We start from the raw sequence: 16,332 nt of genomic DNA on the forward strand, positions 1-16,332 counted from the left end.
AAGTGATTAATCAAGTCTCCATTATACAGCCATTTGTTAAGACTATGCCATACGTATTAATTATCTCCCTATCTACGATCTATCTATTAATCATCTCCCTATCTGTTGATCTATCTCTGTATCTGTCATCTCTCTGTCTCATCTATCCATCCACCTATCGGTCGTCTAGAGCTTTACTCAGTTATGTAATTAACAGATGAGTATTTTTCCATTTGGGCCAGGGGATACAAAATATCTCCAGAATTTGAGAGATTTCAATGCTTTAAACGAAGACGATGTCCATGCTTTAAAGGCCTGGCGTCTGTGTCCACATACTGACTTACCTTTACACCTACGTGTGTGCCTCCATGTATCTTAACACGTATATGCTCCCAAAGTTCAGGTCATTTTTCTGTAGCTCATCTGTGCCGCGTGCAAACTGACTTATGGTAGGTTTGTTTTGTTTTGTTTTTTTTCATTATTCCTAAGAGGAATATGAGAGGACTAAGAGGTTCCTAAAGGATCTGAATTGGAGTTAGGAATGTGCCTGCCCCACCCTCCACTTTTGAAAAAGCCTGCCCAGGCTGGGAGAACTGGGTCACTGCGCAAGCCCTGCATAGCAAGGGGACTTCTGTGTGGGGCTGGTGAGCAGGGAGACCCTCAGCCCTGGGACTGTTACCGGCTGTAGACTCAGAAACAGCCCTTCTGATTATTACCTTATCATCCATCATTCCCCCTCCCCCTTCCTCTGTGCTGTTTTCACGAAGAATTCTAGGGCCCTGCCCAGCACGTACTACCAGGGACGAATGAAAGAAGGCTGTCTGAAAGAGACACCTGTGCCCCCAATGTTCATCGCAGCACTGTTCACAATAGCCAGGATGTGGAAGCAGCCTAGATGTCCATCGGCAGAAGAATGCATAAGAAAGCTGTGGTACATACACACAATGGAATATTACTCAGCCACGAAAAAGAATACATTTGAGTCAGTTCTAAGGAGGTGGATGAAACTGGAGCCTATTATACAGAGTGAAGTAAGCCAGAAAGGAAAACACCAATACACTATAGTAACGCATTTATATGGAATTTAGAAAGATGGTAATGATGACCTTATATGAGAGACAGCAAAAGAGACACAGATGTATAGAACAGTCTTTTGGACTCTGTGGGAGAGGGTGAGGGTGGGATGATTTGGGAGAATGGTATTGAAACGTGTATATTATCATATGTGAATCAGATCGCCAGTCCGGGTCCGATGCGTGAGACAGGGTGCTCAGGGCTGGTGCACTGGGATGACCCTGAGGGATGGGGTGGGGAGGGAGGTGGGAGGGGGGTTCAGGATGGGAAACACATGTACACCCGTGGCTGATTTATCTCGGTGTATGGCAAAACCACTACAATATTGTAAAGTAATTAGCCTCCAATTAAAATAAATAAATCTATATTAAAAAAATAAATAAAATCACTGTATCATAAAAAAAATAAAACTAAGGCAGCTCTTAGGTTAAAAACAAAAGAAAAGAATAGAAAGAAGGCCATCTGAAATCTGTCCCCCTTCCTGTTAGACAGCAGACAAGAAGAACAAGCTTCTCAGAGAGTCTTCCCTCCCCCGCTCCGTTTTCACACATCGCTTCCCTAATGCCTGTGTTAGTGGTACCCACTGGCGGCATGCCAGGCTTCCCTGTCCATCACCAGCTCCCGGAGCCTACTCAGACTCATGTCCACCGAGTCGGTGATGGCATCCAACCCACCTCATTATTCAGCTAACCCCTCTCAGCCCCAGAGATGGGGTGCAGGATACAGACAGTGACGGCTACAGGAAGGAACCCCCTCACCCACCTTTCAGTGTGGTTTGCTCTACTTGACATCATCGCGCCTTTAAAGGGGAGGACAGAAATAAAACTCGCCCCTGTGGTTGAGAAGGGCTATTGACGAAAGTAAGAGGGGGTCTGGGTAGTGTGGTCTCGGAGCACAGCGTGAAAGAGAGAGAGAAGGTGGGACTTTGCAGCCTCTGATCAAGACGTGGGACAGGTGAGAGACCTGTACCATCCACACAGACCAAGTCCATCCTCCCATCGTTGCCTTTCTGGTCAGGGTGGTTCACACGTGTTCTTAAATCCTCGTGGAAAGGGCGACGTCCCTGCGACTTCCCTGGTGATGCAGTGGTTAGGACTCCACCCTCCCAGTGCAGGGGGTCCCGGGCTTCGATCCCCGGTCAGGGAAGTAGATCCCACATGCTGCATCTAAGACCCAGCACAGGGAGATCCAACCAGTCCATCGTAAAGGAAATCAGTGCTGAATATTCGTTGGAAGGACTGACGCTGAAGCTCCAATACTTTGGCCACCTGATGCGAACAGCCAACTCATTGGAAAAGACCCTGATGCTAAGAAAGATTGAGGGCAGGAGGAGAAGGGGATGACAGAGGATGAGATGGTTGGATGGCATCACTGACTCAATGCACCTGAGTTTGAGCAAACTCCGGGAGTTGGTGATGGACAGGGAAGCCTGGTGTGCTGCAGTCCAAAGAGTCGGACACGACTGAGTGACTGAACTGAACTGAACACCCAGGGCAGCCAAATAAGTAAAAGGTTTGTTTTTTTAAAGGGACATCCCTATGCCCGTATAATAGAGGGAGTTGACGAACAGAGAGGCTGTGTAGCTTGCCCAAGATCACACAGCCAGTACATCGCAGAGCAGAGATTTTAGGCTGCTTTTCATCGTTACACTGCATCATTGCTCAAATCAAGCAACACAAAGCTTCTCAGAAGACAATATCTCGTGTCTGTTGGGTGTGCTTTTTTTAAATAGGGAGAGATACTAGGGAACGGTGGTGGCAGAATAGAAGCTTAAGGACCAGAGCCAAAAAGGAAGAATCTGTATGAAAAAGAAGTCTGTCAGCTCTGGTGAGTTCCCGAGTCTGTGTTATTAGGCAATGTCTTTACAGGTAGGACAGGGACCTGAACACGTAAAAATAAAAGCTAGTAGAGTTTAACCAGGACAAGGCTTTTCTACTGACCCTCTGGGAGTTTGCTTGGGATGGGGGTAGGGGGATGGTTACATTTCTTCTACTCTGGTGGAGACATCATCTCCTCAAGTATCATTTGGCTGGACATGAGTAGGTGGTGTCTGCATACTAAAACCTAAAAATAGACATCAGTAGAACTCGAGGTTTAACAAATATCTACATTGTCTTTCTGTTCCCTCTGGGGGGACCTTCTTGGGGAATGGCTTTAGTAGAAGCTGTGAATGTTACATCAGACTTGCAAGAGCTGAGGTTTAGACTATGGAGGGGACAAGAAGGTCACAGAGGTGACAAGGCTGGCCTGGTGAATTTCAGCAGGAGCTGTAAAGGATTCCTAGAATGCCCACGTTACCAACAGCGACTTTGGTTGCTTTGCCCTCGTGAGGGGGAGACGATCACTATAAGGAAAACCCTGAATTCTTTTTCATTACTTTTCAGATGTGAATTGACAGAAGCATGAAGGGAAGAAGTGATGTGAAGTCGCTCGGTCGTGGCCGACTCTTTGCGACCCCATACGAACTGTAGCCTACCAGGCTCCTCTGTCCATGGAACTTTCCAGGCAAGAATACTGGAGTGGGTTGCCATTTTCTTCTCCAGGGGACCTTCCCAACCCAGGGGTTGAACCCGCGTCTCCCGCCTTGCAGGCAGATGCTTTACTGTCTGGGCCACAAGGGAAGCCCCATTAAACAGTAAGGGAAGAAAAAGTATAAAAGGAAATAGCTCACAGCCTCTCACGGTTTCCTGTCATAGCTAAACACAGTGCGGACTCTCAGAGCCCAGAAGAGTCTGATCTTTGTGGAAGGATGTTCCTCACCACGACGCCCTTGGTTTAGGGTCACAGAGAATGTGACGCATGAGTTTGATGAGTCTGGGGAAGCTTGTTCTCAACTCTGAGAAGATTTTCCAAGAGGGAAAACTGGTGCTTGAGTGTGTGTGTACGTGTGCATGTGTGTGTATAAAAAGAGCCAATTTGTCCTTCTGATTTTCTATTTTCTAAGCAAACAGTTGATGTGAACGAGAACAGATATGAGAGAGAGGGAGAAATCCAGATAATAACCTGGATTTAAATGGACGGTGTTGCAGGAATGGTTTAATAAGCCTAGGAGCCCTTGAACCCATCAGGTGGGAAAAAATAAATGAATGTAACTATCTTTCAAATTATGCTTTCTAAACTGTGATTAACTGCTTTCTAAAAGTGTTCTATATTACGGCCGCATCAGATGAACTCTATTACAATGTACGCGAGCTTACAGGGCATCAGTCAGATTGTGGACCACTTCACCACATGGGTCTATGGGAGTGGAATGCAAATGATGTCCCTTGAACAGCAGACGGAGACTTCCAAAACTAGTTTAAAGCATAACCTTGGTCAGCCTTCAAATATGGGAGCCTAGAAAAGACCTCTTGATGCTTTTCTCATTATTATCTTCTTGGGGTATTCTGTCACTGTTCATTTTTCTATTATATCAGCGTTTATCTATAGCTGAGAACATTTTCACATAAATTTTATTTCCTCCAAGGGTGATAAAGAAGAACCTTGGATGAAATGAAGTTCATGTGCATTACAGCCTCCAAAAAGTAGAACCAATTTTCCTTTGCTACAAAAAAAAAAAAAAAGTTTCTGGTAATAAGTTCAGGACTTTAAAAACTGTAATAAGTCTCTCAGGTCAAGAAAGGTAGTAAATCTAGTGAAAATGAGATTAAAGATACCAGGAACAGGCATACTTCAAGATCCAAATGGTGGATTATGAACTAGGTACAGTGACTGACTTCACATGGCATTTGGGGAACTAAAAATATGCACGTCAGTGGTGAATACCTAAAAGCTAGCACAATATTACAACATGGTGGGCAATTGGAAATGTAAATTAGTGTCAACTGGATAAGGTTCGGTTTAAATATGTGAGAAAAATACAATGCGATGCAATAAAACTCCAAAAATAACAAAAGTGAGAATTCCTCACCTACGTAAGAAAATGTGTACTGAAGAAGGGCAAATAAAAATTGGGACGTAACAAAAGATGAACAAAATTAAAGCAAATCTGTAAAAATTTATACAGAAATGTGAGTGTGAGGAGAGTAAACATTTGTTTTTTTTTTCCCTGAGAAGTGATTTAAAAGAAATCTCTCTAAAGGTCATGCATACACATGTGCTAAGTCACAAAGATCTGACTCTTTCCGACCCCATGGACTGTAGCCCACCGGGCTCCTCTGTCCATGGAAATCTTCAGGCAAGAATACTGGAGTGGGTTGCCATGTCCTCCTCCAGGGGATCTTCTCTACCCTGGGATCAAACCCATGTCTCTTACATCTCCTGCATTGGCAGGCAAATTCTTCACCACTAGCACCACCTGGGAAGCCCACCTCCAAAGGTCACCTACACATAAATGTTACCATAAGATTCTGAAGCTCAGTGAGCCTGTGTCCAAGAAATTTCCAGCCGGGAAAAATCCCTTTGCAGCAGAGACAGGCTGTTGTTGGAAGAGGAGGTTTTGTCTTTCACAGAAATGGTAGTCGGGTGGATGAACCCAGAGCCTGTTATTCAGGGTGAAGGAAGACAGAAGGAGAAAGATTATGTATATTAACGCATATATGTGGAATCTACAAAAATGGTACTGATGAGCCTCCCTGCAGGGAAGGAATAGAGATGCAGACGTAGATAAAAGACTTGTGAATACAGCAGGGGAAGGAGAGGGTGGGATGAGCTGAGAGAGTAGCTTTAACATATATACACCATCCTGTGTGAAATAGATGGCAAGTGGGAAACTGCTGTCTACCACAGGGGGCTCAGCCTGATGCTCTGTGATGACCTAGAGGGGTGGGTTGGGGGTGGGAGGGAAGCTCAAGAGGTATATATATATATATATATCTTATATCTACATAAAACTATGGCTGCTTCATGTTGATGTATGGCAGAAACCAACACGACATGGCAAAGCAATTTTCCTCCCGTTAAAAAATAAAATAGCATTAGGGAGAGCATCCGCCTGCAATGCAGGACATGTGGGCTCAATCCCCGGGTCGTGAAGATCATCCCCTGAGGAAGGAAATGGCAACCCACTCCAGTATTCTTGCCTGGGAAATCCATGGACAGAGGAGGAGCCCGGCGGGCCACAGTCCATGGGGTTGCAAAGAGTCAGGCATGACTGAGCAACTAACTATCACTCACTTCCAAGGGGAGGCCTTCCCTGGCGGCTCAGATGGTAAGGAGTCCGCCTCCCAATTCAGGAAACGTGGGTTTGATCACTGAGTCAGGAAGATCCCTTGAAGAAGTGAATGGCAACCCACTCTAGGATTCTGAGAATCCCATGGACAGAGGAGCCTGGCAGGTTACAGTCCGTGGGGTTGCAAAGACTGAAGCTATTTAGCACGCCTGCATGCAGAGTGGTTTCTTAAGCCTCATTCTGTAAAACATAAAGTCCACACATAAGGCTAAGAGATGATGCCTGTTAACTGAAGTACAGTTGCCTGTCAAAGGAAAAGATTAACTTGTTTTCTTCTGAAGTCGGGAGATTCTGAACATCATTTCTTCTGTCGAGCAGAGCTTGTAACCCTTTTACTTATTGAGTTACTTTTCTCGGAGGCGAGCGGTTTTCTTACCGTAATACAATCTCTACCAGGGCATCTTGTGGGTCTCACTTGTCCAGCATAGCAGCCCCAGCACCTAAACCAGTTCTTGGTCCAATAGCTTTTTCTTAAATATGTGTTTAACATGGATAGAGAAGACTTGATTGTTTTCTCAACCCCATGGACTGTAGCCTGCCAGGCTCCTCTCTGTCTATGGGATTTCCCCGGCCAGAACACTGGAGTGGGTAGCCATTCCCTTCTCCAGGGGATCTTCCCGACATAGGGATCAAACCTGGGTCTCCTGCATTGCAGGCAGATTGTTCTTTACCATCTGAGCTACCAGGTATTAATATTAATTAAAGCTAATATTTGTGAGCAGTCCTGTGGAGGCTCTATTGAGCCTGCAGATAATTCTGTGGATCTTGGTATTCCCTACCTTTCTGTCTCATGAATGAACTGTGCCCTTGCTCAGCTGTGGGGCCCCACCGATCTGTTTTGGGGACCTGAAACATGCTAAGGAGGGCTCTTAAGACCAGCAAGGAACAAGCCCTTGTGAACTGCCCACTGTTTGCCTATCAGCATGCCCTCATCTGCATTCTTTACGGTGCTGACCACGGACAAGAACCGTGATGGGTTCCAGCCCAGCGTGTGTTTGTTGTGATACAGATGGTTTTGATTGTCTGGCAGATTTGCTGGTCTTAAAGCCAGAAGACTTGGATTTGAGTCCCAGCTTTCACCTGTCATCCTTAGGAGAACCAAACAAGAGTGAATCTTTAGGTGCACCAAGCATGCTCCCCAAAGCTGCCCTGCAGAGCATTTGTTTTTCTGAGCCTTTTTCTCTTGAGGCTATTTTTTTTATGCTTTCCATTGTGCTTTGGTAATTTAGGAGGAGTTGAGACCAAATACTTAATTTCTGTATTTTAAAATAATAAGTGTCCAGTTTTATCTTTTTTTCTTTTAAATAGCTGCGCTCTCTGATTTGCTGAAGTGTAGCATGCTAAGAAATTTACATTCACAGGACACTTTTCCTTGGGAGTGTTTATGGAAAACTGATCACCACTGTGAAAACCTTTTTTATGGAAAACTGATCGCTGAAGAATTGATGCTTTTGAACTGGGGTGTTGGAGAAGACTCTTGAGAGTCCCTTGGACTGCAAGGAGATCAACCCAGTTCATCCTAAAGGAAATCAGTCCTGAATATTCATTGGAAGGACTGATGCTGAAGCTCCAAGACTTTGGCCACCTGATGTGAAGAACTGACTCATTGGAAAAGACCCTGATGCTGGGAAACATTGAGGGCAGGAGGAGAAGGGGACGACAAAGGATGAGATGGTTGGATGGCATCACAGACTCGATGGACATGAGTTTGAGTAAACTCTAGGAGTTGGTGATGGACAGGGAGGCCTGGCGTGCTGCAGTCCATGGGGTCAGACTCTTTGTCGGACACGACTGAGCAACTGAACTGAACTGATCACAACTGTAGTCCCTTATACTGAGAAATCCAAATGTTTACCTTATGCAAAAATAATGAAAATATTAGGTGGCACATGATTTAAAATATACGACAGTGAGACAAGAACTCTGCCTAACTGCACGTTGATTGCAGCAGACACCCTCTCCAGGGCCATAAGCGATGACAATGTAATAAAGCAAGGGACTCAGAGAATGGACCAAGCCTGTTCAGCTTTGTCCCCACTTTTGGAATATTTTTATTCACCAACAATTTATTAAACTCTTAGGGTGCAGAATTGAGAAGCAGTAGAATCCTGGGTTCAATCTACCCTTAGGATGTAGAACTGGTGGGTTTCCTGATAGCTCAGTTGGTAAAGAATCTGCCCTCGATGCAGGAGTCCCCTGTTCGATTCCTGGGTGGGGGAGATTCGCTGGAGAAGGGATAAACTACCCACTCCAGTATTCTTGGGCTTCCTTGGCGGCTCAGCTGGTAAAGAATCTGCCTGCAAGGCAAGAAGCCTGGGTTCAATCCCTGGGTTGGGAAGATCCCCTGGAGAAGGGAAAGGCTACCCACTCCAGTATTCTGACCTAGAGAATTCCATGGACTGTATATTCCATGGGGTCGCAAAGAGTCAGACATGACCGAGCAACTTTCACTTTCAGGTAATCTGATGGTAGAAGCTGGTCTGGGCAGCTGAAAACAGCAGTCTCTAAGCTTTGATTCAGTCCCCTGTTAGGAAATGAGATATAAAGATGGCTCGGTGTTGTGAAGGGCATTTGTATATGTCTATCTTCCAATATAATTGAACATTTAACTAGACTGATTGAGTGAACGCGCTCGTGTATATCAAGAACTCTTTTTTGAGAGCAGCGCACGAATTTGTTCTTATTTATGAGTCTTTAATCCTTGCCCTGTTGTCATTACAGCTGTAGGATCTTTCCCAGAGATTTATATCCTCCTTCAACATTTGTTGATCCAGAATTAGAGGGTGCAGATTTAGAGCTTGCAAAGTGTGTGACAGAGTTAGAGAAGCTTGGAGTTATGATCGTCCTTTTGAAGGATACTGGTAGGGGGAAACAGGTGGAAAAGGGTCAGCTCTGACGACCAGGCAAGGCGATGGTGGGGAGGCAGAGATTAGGTGGGAGCAGCGATCGTTCTGGAAGCTTCTCCTCCTACTTAACAGTGCCCACGCATGACTTTGTGGCTCAGGGGAGGCGTGGTGGGCGGGTCACCGGTGACAGTGTCGATAGCTCTTTGCAGATCTTGACTGTTGTTTCTGCCACTTCTCCAAAGCTGATGGGCTGGGACGCCTGTGCTCATGGACATCTTTGTTAGACCTGGATGAATCCGCTCAGACTCCAGTAGCTCCCTGGCTTATCACAGCCATGGTGCACGGCCAGTACCAGCCAGGCCCAGGCAGGCTAGAAGAGGCAGGCCACGGGCCCTGGTGCCTGTGATAGGCTCATGGAGCTAGTTGGCATCGGTGAGAGAAATGGGACTTCATGCTTGGTAATTTTTGAAGCAAGGAGGAAAGTCCAACAGAAATGGGGGTTCAATTCAGTTCAGTCGATCAGTCGTGTCTGACTTTTTGCGACCCCACGGACTGCAGCACGCCAGGCCTCCCTGTCCATCACCAACTCCCAGAGTTTATTAAATCATGTCCATCGAGTGGGTGATGCCATCCAACCATCTCGTCCTCTGTAGCCCCCTTCTCCTCCTGCCTTCAATCTTTCCCAGCATCAGGGTCTTTTCAAATGAGTCAGCTGTCCGCATCAGGTGGCCAAAGTATTGGAGTTTCATCTTCAACATCAGTCCTTCCAATGAAGATTCAGGACTGATTTCCTTTAGGACGGACTGGCTGGATCTGCCTGCTGTCCAACGGACTCTCAAGAGTCTTCTCCAACACCACAGTTCAAAAGCCCTGGGGAAGCCCTAGGCAGACCATTTTGGTAATGACACTATGTAAGTCAGAATGGTGTTAATGGATATATTTGAATCATGCAATGTTTGTCCTTCTGTGACTGACTAACTCCACTTAACATCACGTCCTTATAATTCATCCATATTGACACATATGGCAGAATTTCCTGGTTTAGGGGAAATAATATTTCAGTGTATGTATATACCACCTTTTTTTTTAATCCATTCATTTGTCGATGGGCATTTAGGTTATTTATATTGATGTGTGGGTGTGTGTTAGTGGCTTAGTCATGTCTGACTGTAGCCCGCTGGACTCCTCTGTCCATGGGATTCTCCAGGCAAGAATACTGCAGTGGGTTGCCATTTCCTTTTCCGAGTACTCTTCCTGACCCAGGCGTCAAACCTGGGTCTCTACGTCTCAGGCAGACTGTTTACCATCTGAACCACTAGGGAAGCCCATTTATAAGGATCCATCTTGGCTACTGTGGGTAGTACCTAAGTGCACACAGGTGTGCTATTATCTGTTTGAGATGTGATTTCAATGCATTTGCGTCAAAACCCAGTAGTGGTTAGGCTGGATTTAACCAACAGGCGTAAAGCATCAGTAAGGCAAGACAAATGACTTCTAGGGATCTGTTCTCCCACGTGGTACCTAGTATAGTTATACTGTACTGAACACTTAAAAATTTCATAGGGTAGCTCTTATGTGGGGCTTTCCTGGTGGCTCAGTCTGTGAAGAATCTGCCTACAATGAGGGCAACCTGGGTTCGATCACTGGGTTGGGAAGATCCCCTGGAGGAGGGCATGGCAACCCACTCCCGTGTTCTTGCCTGGAGAATCCCCATGGACAGAGGAGCCTGGTGGGGCTACAGGCCACGGGGTTACAAGGTGTCGGCCACAATTGGGTGACTATGCACAGCACAGCATAGCTCTTAAGTGTTCTTACCACAATAAAGTAAAAATTAAAAAAGCTATATTTGAGTCTTAGTGAGTGCTGTGCATTTGAATGCTTGGTTTAGTCTGGACTTCTGGGACACAGGCTTTATTATCTTCATCTAAAAGAGAGAAGAAGTGGAGTTCAGAGAGTTTGGTGAATTGCTGCAAGTCACACGGCTCATCCGTGGCACAGATGAGAGCCAAACCCAGGCTTTTTGACTCCCGAGTCCATGTTTGTGGCCAGCTGGAAATAAATATGAGAGGGAGCCCAGAAATACACTGTCGGGGTAAATTAACTCAGATGCTCCGGGGAGAGGCAGTGGGTTCAAGTGTTGGTCTAGGAAAATATTACCTGCTGAATTTCCAGGAAATTTCTCATGTTTACCCTCACGCTTTGCAAACGGATGCCCTGAGACTTTGCTGAAAAACGTTTTCTTGCCCTCCTTTGAATTTGCTCAACGTTTAAAAAAATCTTCTCCTGTCGGTATTGGCTGACTTTAGAATGTAGCTGCAGGATGGTGTCACGCCGATGATGTTTGTGGTAAACAATTTCCTTGTATCCTTACCGTCTCTGTTTTATGGTTTCATTGCCTTTGTGGCTTGTTCATCTGTATCTTTCCCAGGCAGCCCAGGGTGGAGCCTGTGTGGCCTCCCAGGTGTCACCAGAGAGGCTGTCTTCTGAGAATCCTTTCTTGCATCAAATCCCTGTTTCATTTCCAACTTGCGACTAAGAAGAGGTTTACATTATTACCCCTGAAACTATCTAGAGCAAAACTGTGGTGATCTTGGTATTCCTGCAACTAGATCTGCAGCATATATATGTGTAAGAAATTAAATTGAAAAAGTTTAGAATGCTAGAACCAAAAGAATAGACATAAAGATGAATCTGAAAAAAAGAAAAAGATAAATCTAGTCATCCGGGTCATCTGCTTTTAAGATAGATATCAGACTCTAGTGTAATTTCCCCAACTAATTACCCAGAAATAGTGTGCTCACCCCTGCCAAGAGCAACATGAAAAACACTAGAAGTTACAGAAGTTACAACCATCCGTCCGATGGTGGTAACCATCAGTTTTATCCAGGTCCTTTGAATGAAGGTGGGTGGTATTTTAGCTGCTCTGAGTGAATTCTTAGGAAGATAGACACGTCCGGTTCTGACCCACCAGCCCGGACCCAAGCCATCCCGGCCTGCTGCCGGGATGAACAGTACCAGCGCCACCTGGGAGACTGCCGGACCTTCAGACTCTTTAGCTCCATCCCAAAGCCACTGAATCCGAAGCTCAGAGACAGAACCCGGGGATCTGGTGTGAAAAAGCCCGTTGGCTGGTACTGACCCCTGCCAGAGCCTGAGAACCAGCCCCAGATCAGACGGATCAGACCCCAGGGTGTTCTGTGGTGTCCAGAGTAGCCTCTCATCTAAGAAGATGCCAGTACCTATGACCGCCCACCCTCATGGACAACCCTTATGGAGACTCAGGTATGACTTGTCACTGAGGATCCTCAAGGACATGTGGGCCCTAGCCAGGATCAGAGAATGGGGAAACATTTGAATTTCTGGGATGCTATGCCCCATGTGAGAACTGGAACTAATTTAAAGTTTCCAAACATATCTTGATTTTAAGTCATGACTTAAGATGAAAGTTATGACCAGCCTAGACAGCATGTTGAAAGCAGAGACACTCCTTTGCCAACAAAGGTCCATCTAGTTTTTTCCAGTGGTCATGTATGGATGTGAGAGTTGGACTATAAACAAAGCTGACTGCCAAAGAATTGATGTTTTTGAACTGTGTTGTTGGAGAAGGCTTTTGAGAGTTCCTTGGAGTGCAAGGAGATCCAACCAGCCCATCCTAAAGAAATTCGGTCCTGGGTGTTCATTGGAAGGACTGATGCTGAAGCTGAAACTTCAGTCCTTTGGCCACCTGATGCGAAGAGCTGACTCATTTGAAAAGACCCTGATACTGGGAAAGGTTGAGGCAGAAGGAAAAGGGGATGACAGAGGATGAGATGGCCGGATGGCATCACTGACTGGATGGACATGAGTCCAAGCAAGCTCCGGGAGATGGTGATGGACAGAGAGGCCTGGCGTGCTGCAGTCCATGGGGTTGCAGAGTCCCACATGACTGGTCTGAGCTGAGCTGAGTGGGGGGTGTGAGGTGCTGAAAAATCTCCATGTGTGGACAAGTAAGAGGCTTCTGAGGGGGAGGGAGTGTGGCCAGGTTAAGAGGCAGCCCTTAGGGGTGGGGTGGGCTGAGAGGTAGGAGTGAAGGGAGCCCCCTCCCGTTGGCCTAGCATGCACACACCTGTTCCCCTTAGAGTCATCTTTGAGTCATTTCTGGGCCTGGCCCCCTTTCTGCAACAACATCAGCAAAGCTCTAAGCAAGGCCAGCCTTGCCTTGGAACCTGGCTCCGCTCCAGTGGTTAGCTCCTGCTTTCTGATTCCCAGACCCACGGAACTGTGGGTCCAGCCTCCTTGAGCCTGCGTCATCTAGTTCGGCCTTTCTGACCCCCTAAGCTCCCAGCTTGGCGGTCCTGTTTGATGCTTTGATATCCTGCACCTGACTTATCCCAGTCTTCCCGAATCTCCTCCTCCAACTTGCCTGGCACCTAAATGCCATCACCTGCGTTCAAGCCTGGCTTCCTCTCCTGGATCGTCGTCTGCGGATGTCCCACCCTTTCTGCTCAAAGGGACGCCTGGGTGACTGTAACTCTGAAGGAAGAGGGTCAGTGTTCTCCGGGCGTTACTTATACTCTGCTCACTTCCTCCTGGCGACCCCAGGCTGGTGTCTGAGGAAGCGCTTCGTTTGGCAGCCTGGATGACTGTGTTTCCCGCAAAGGACACTGGAGGGACCCGAGGAATCCTTTCCCCATTGTTATGTGGCAGGCGACTTCAGTGGGGTGTGTGTGTGTGTGTGTGTGTGTGTGTGTGTGTGTGTGATTTCTGTCCCTTCTCCCCAAGGAGCGTTGGACAATATCGGGAGATATAGCTGGGAGACGGCAGGGAATGTTACGTCCAGGAGGTACAGGCCAGGGATGGTTCCCAACGTTGAATGCACAGGATAGACCCTGAGAGCAAAGGGAGAACTCTGCTCAATGTCGTGTGGCAGCCTGGATGGGAGGGGAGTTTGCGGGAGAATGGATACGTGTATGGCTGGGTCCATACACGCGGTTCCCCTGAAACTGTCACAACATTGTTAATTGGCTATACTCCAATATAAAATTAAAAGTTCAAAGGAGAAAAAGAATTATCTAGCTTCAGAAGCCCAGACTGACGGGTTTGAGAGACCCTGTTGTAAACCACTTGGGATGTAAGCCTCTTTTGAACATGAAGGCCTAGAAGAGATAGACGGAGACACAGATAAAGGTGAATTGTCACATCCAGAAGTTACCAGCTTAACTGGCAGGGTAAGGAGCAGTTTCACATACACACGGAAGACAGGCTAAATTGGTAAATGTAGATGAGGGTGAACATAGACAATTAAAAATTACCTAAGTAGCATGGAGGTCTGGAAATCTTAGGGTGACAGTCTTAGGACTTTGAATAAATTTGAAAACTGTCAGTGTAACATTTCTGCAGTAAACCAATCTCTATTGAAAAAAAAGAAAAACAAACAGTGAAGGACAGCATGAAATTGGGTGAGATTCTGTTGATCTGTAGGTACATTGCCATACGTAATAATACTTTGGATCAGCCGACAGTGTCAGAGGGTGGGAGAGGCCTTATTTGTGATTCTAAGTCAGTTGTATCACGGCAGAGGCAAAACCAGCAAACAGCTACTTGTGCCAGATTTTAAAAAGGGACAAGAGTCTTGGAAAAAAAAAGAACCTTTCCAATTATCAGCCTTGCATCATGGAAGGAAGCTAAGAGCGCACCAGGAGATAAGCCAACTGTTTCTCCCCACTGGCTCACTGTGGTGCCTAGCTCTGCTGCTTCCCAAGGGAGATGCAATTTGTGACTTTGTTTCAGTCACAGATGACTCCTGCTGAACAAGTCTAAAGGTTCTTCTCTGCCTTCCCTAACTGAGACAGAGCGTAAGGGAGACTGTCCTTGAAAGGAAAAGTTAAGCCTGAATGCTAGGATTCGGCAGCAAGAGAAGAGCTTGACATTAGAGGGCAAATCGTGGAACATTTTTGGACCCTGCACACCACCATTTGCTTTTGTTGGCAAGGTCTGCTTAGAGCAGGCTAAGCACTTTGAAGCATTTTGTTTAGAGAAGAGGAATGAGAAATTCATAGACTTTGAGCTGGAGAGGACTTCGGAGGTGTTAAACTGGTTTATTTAGGAAGGGTCCTCGGCAGGGCTGAGGATTATCACGTCGGTTCAGTTCAGTGGCTCAGCCTTGTCCGACTCTTTGCAACCCCATGGACTGCAGCATGCCAGGCCTCCCAGAGTTGACTTAAACTCATGTCCATTGAGTCGGTGATGCCACCCAACCATCTCATCCTCTGTCGTCCCCTTCTTCTCCTGCCTTCAATCTTTCCCAGCATCGCCTTCAATCTTTCCCAGCATCAGGGTCTTTTCAAATGAGTCATAAGTAGGGAAGTACTTTTATTTCCTCCAGGAAGAGCCATCATGGGGAATCTCTGCCCCTCTTTCCTATTCGTTGTGAAATCTCTTGGGGATGTCTTTTATGACATCTGACTTTTTTTACCCTCATCAAAAGGCTTTTTAGTTCCTCTTCACTTTCTGCCGTTAGAGTGGTATCATCTGCACGTCTGAGGTTAGGCCTCCCTGGTGGTTCAGTGGTAAGGAATCCGCCAGCCAATGCAGGAGACATGGATTCGGTCCCTGGGTGGGGAAGATCCCCTGGAGGAGGAAATGGCAACCCACTCCTGTATCCTTGCCTGGAGAATCCCATGGACAGAGGAGCCTGGCGGGCTACAGTCCATGGGGTCGTAGGGAGTCAGACACGACTTAGTGACTAAACATTGAATTTCTATTCCTGAAAGACTCTTATTTGGTTGTTAAACCTTGGCGCTGTCCATCTTGAACTTAAATTTCTTACCGATGTAAAAGCTCTTTCCTCTTGCCAAACGCCGGAGCTGGCTGGACTTGGGGTCCTGGGGGCCTGGAGGTTGTGGTGATGAGGATAGGACCTGCACCCTGACCCTGTCTCTTTCTTCCCTGGCGTACATGTCAAGATAAGCGGGGGAGATGGCAGCTTGTCTCCCTGACGGCCCCAGGCTGAGTGTCTGCAACCCTCTCTATTGTCTTTGACACCGCTGGGCTGCAGATATTTCAGAACAACTTTTCACCTACTCTTTCCCACCATTCCCTTATAACAGGGCCTCACAAACTTCATATTTCAGTTTCTCTGATGTTGAAGAGCCTGTCTACCAGTAGGACTAATAATAATAATAATGTGAACTATTCATACCTGAAATCAGCTCTGCCCAAAGTGTGTTCCACCCCACAGACACAGAACAAAGTGCAAATGCCCACATGGCTGCTCTGGTGAAG

This window comes from Cervus elaphus, chromosome X (assembly GCF_910594005.1).
Source record: "Cervus elaphus chromosome X, mCerEla1.1, whole genome shotgun sequence".
In the NCBI taxonomy this organism is placed as follows: Eukaryota; Metazoa; Chordata; class Mammalia; order Artiodactyla; family Cervidae; genus Cervus; species Cervus elaphus.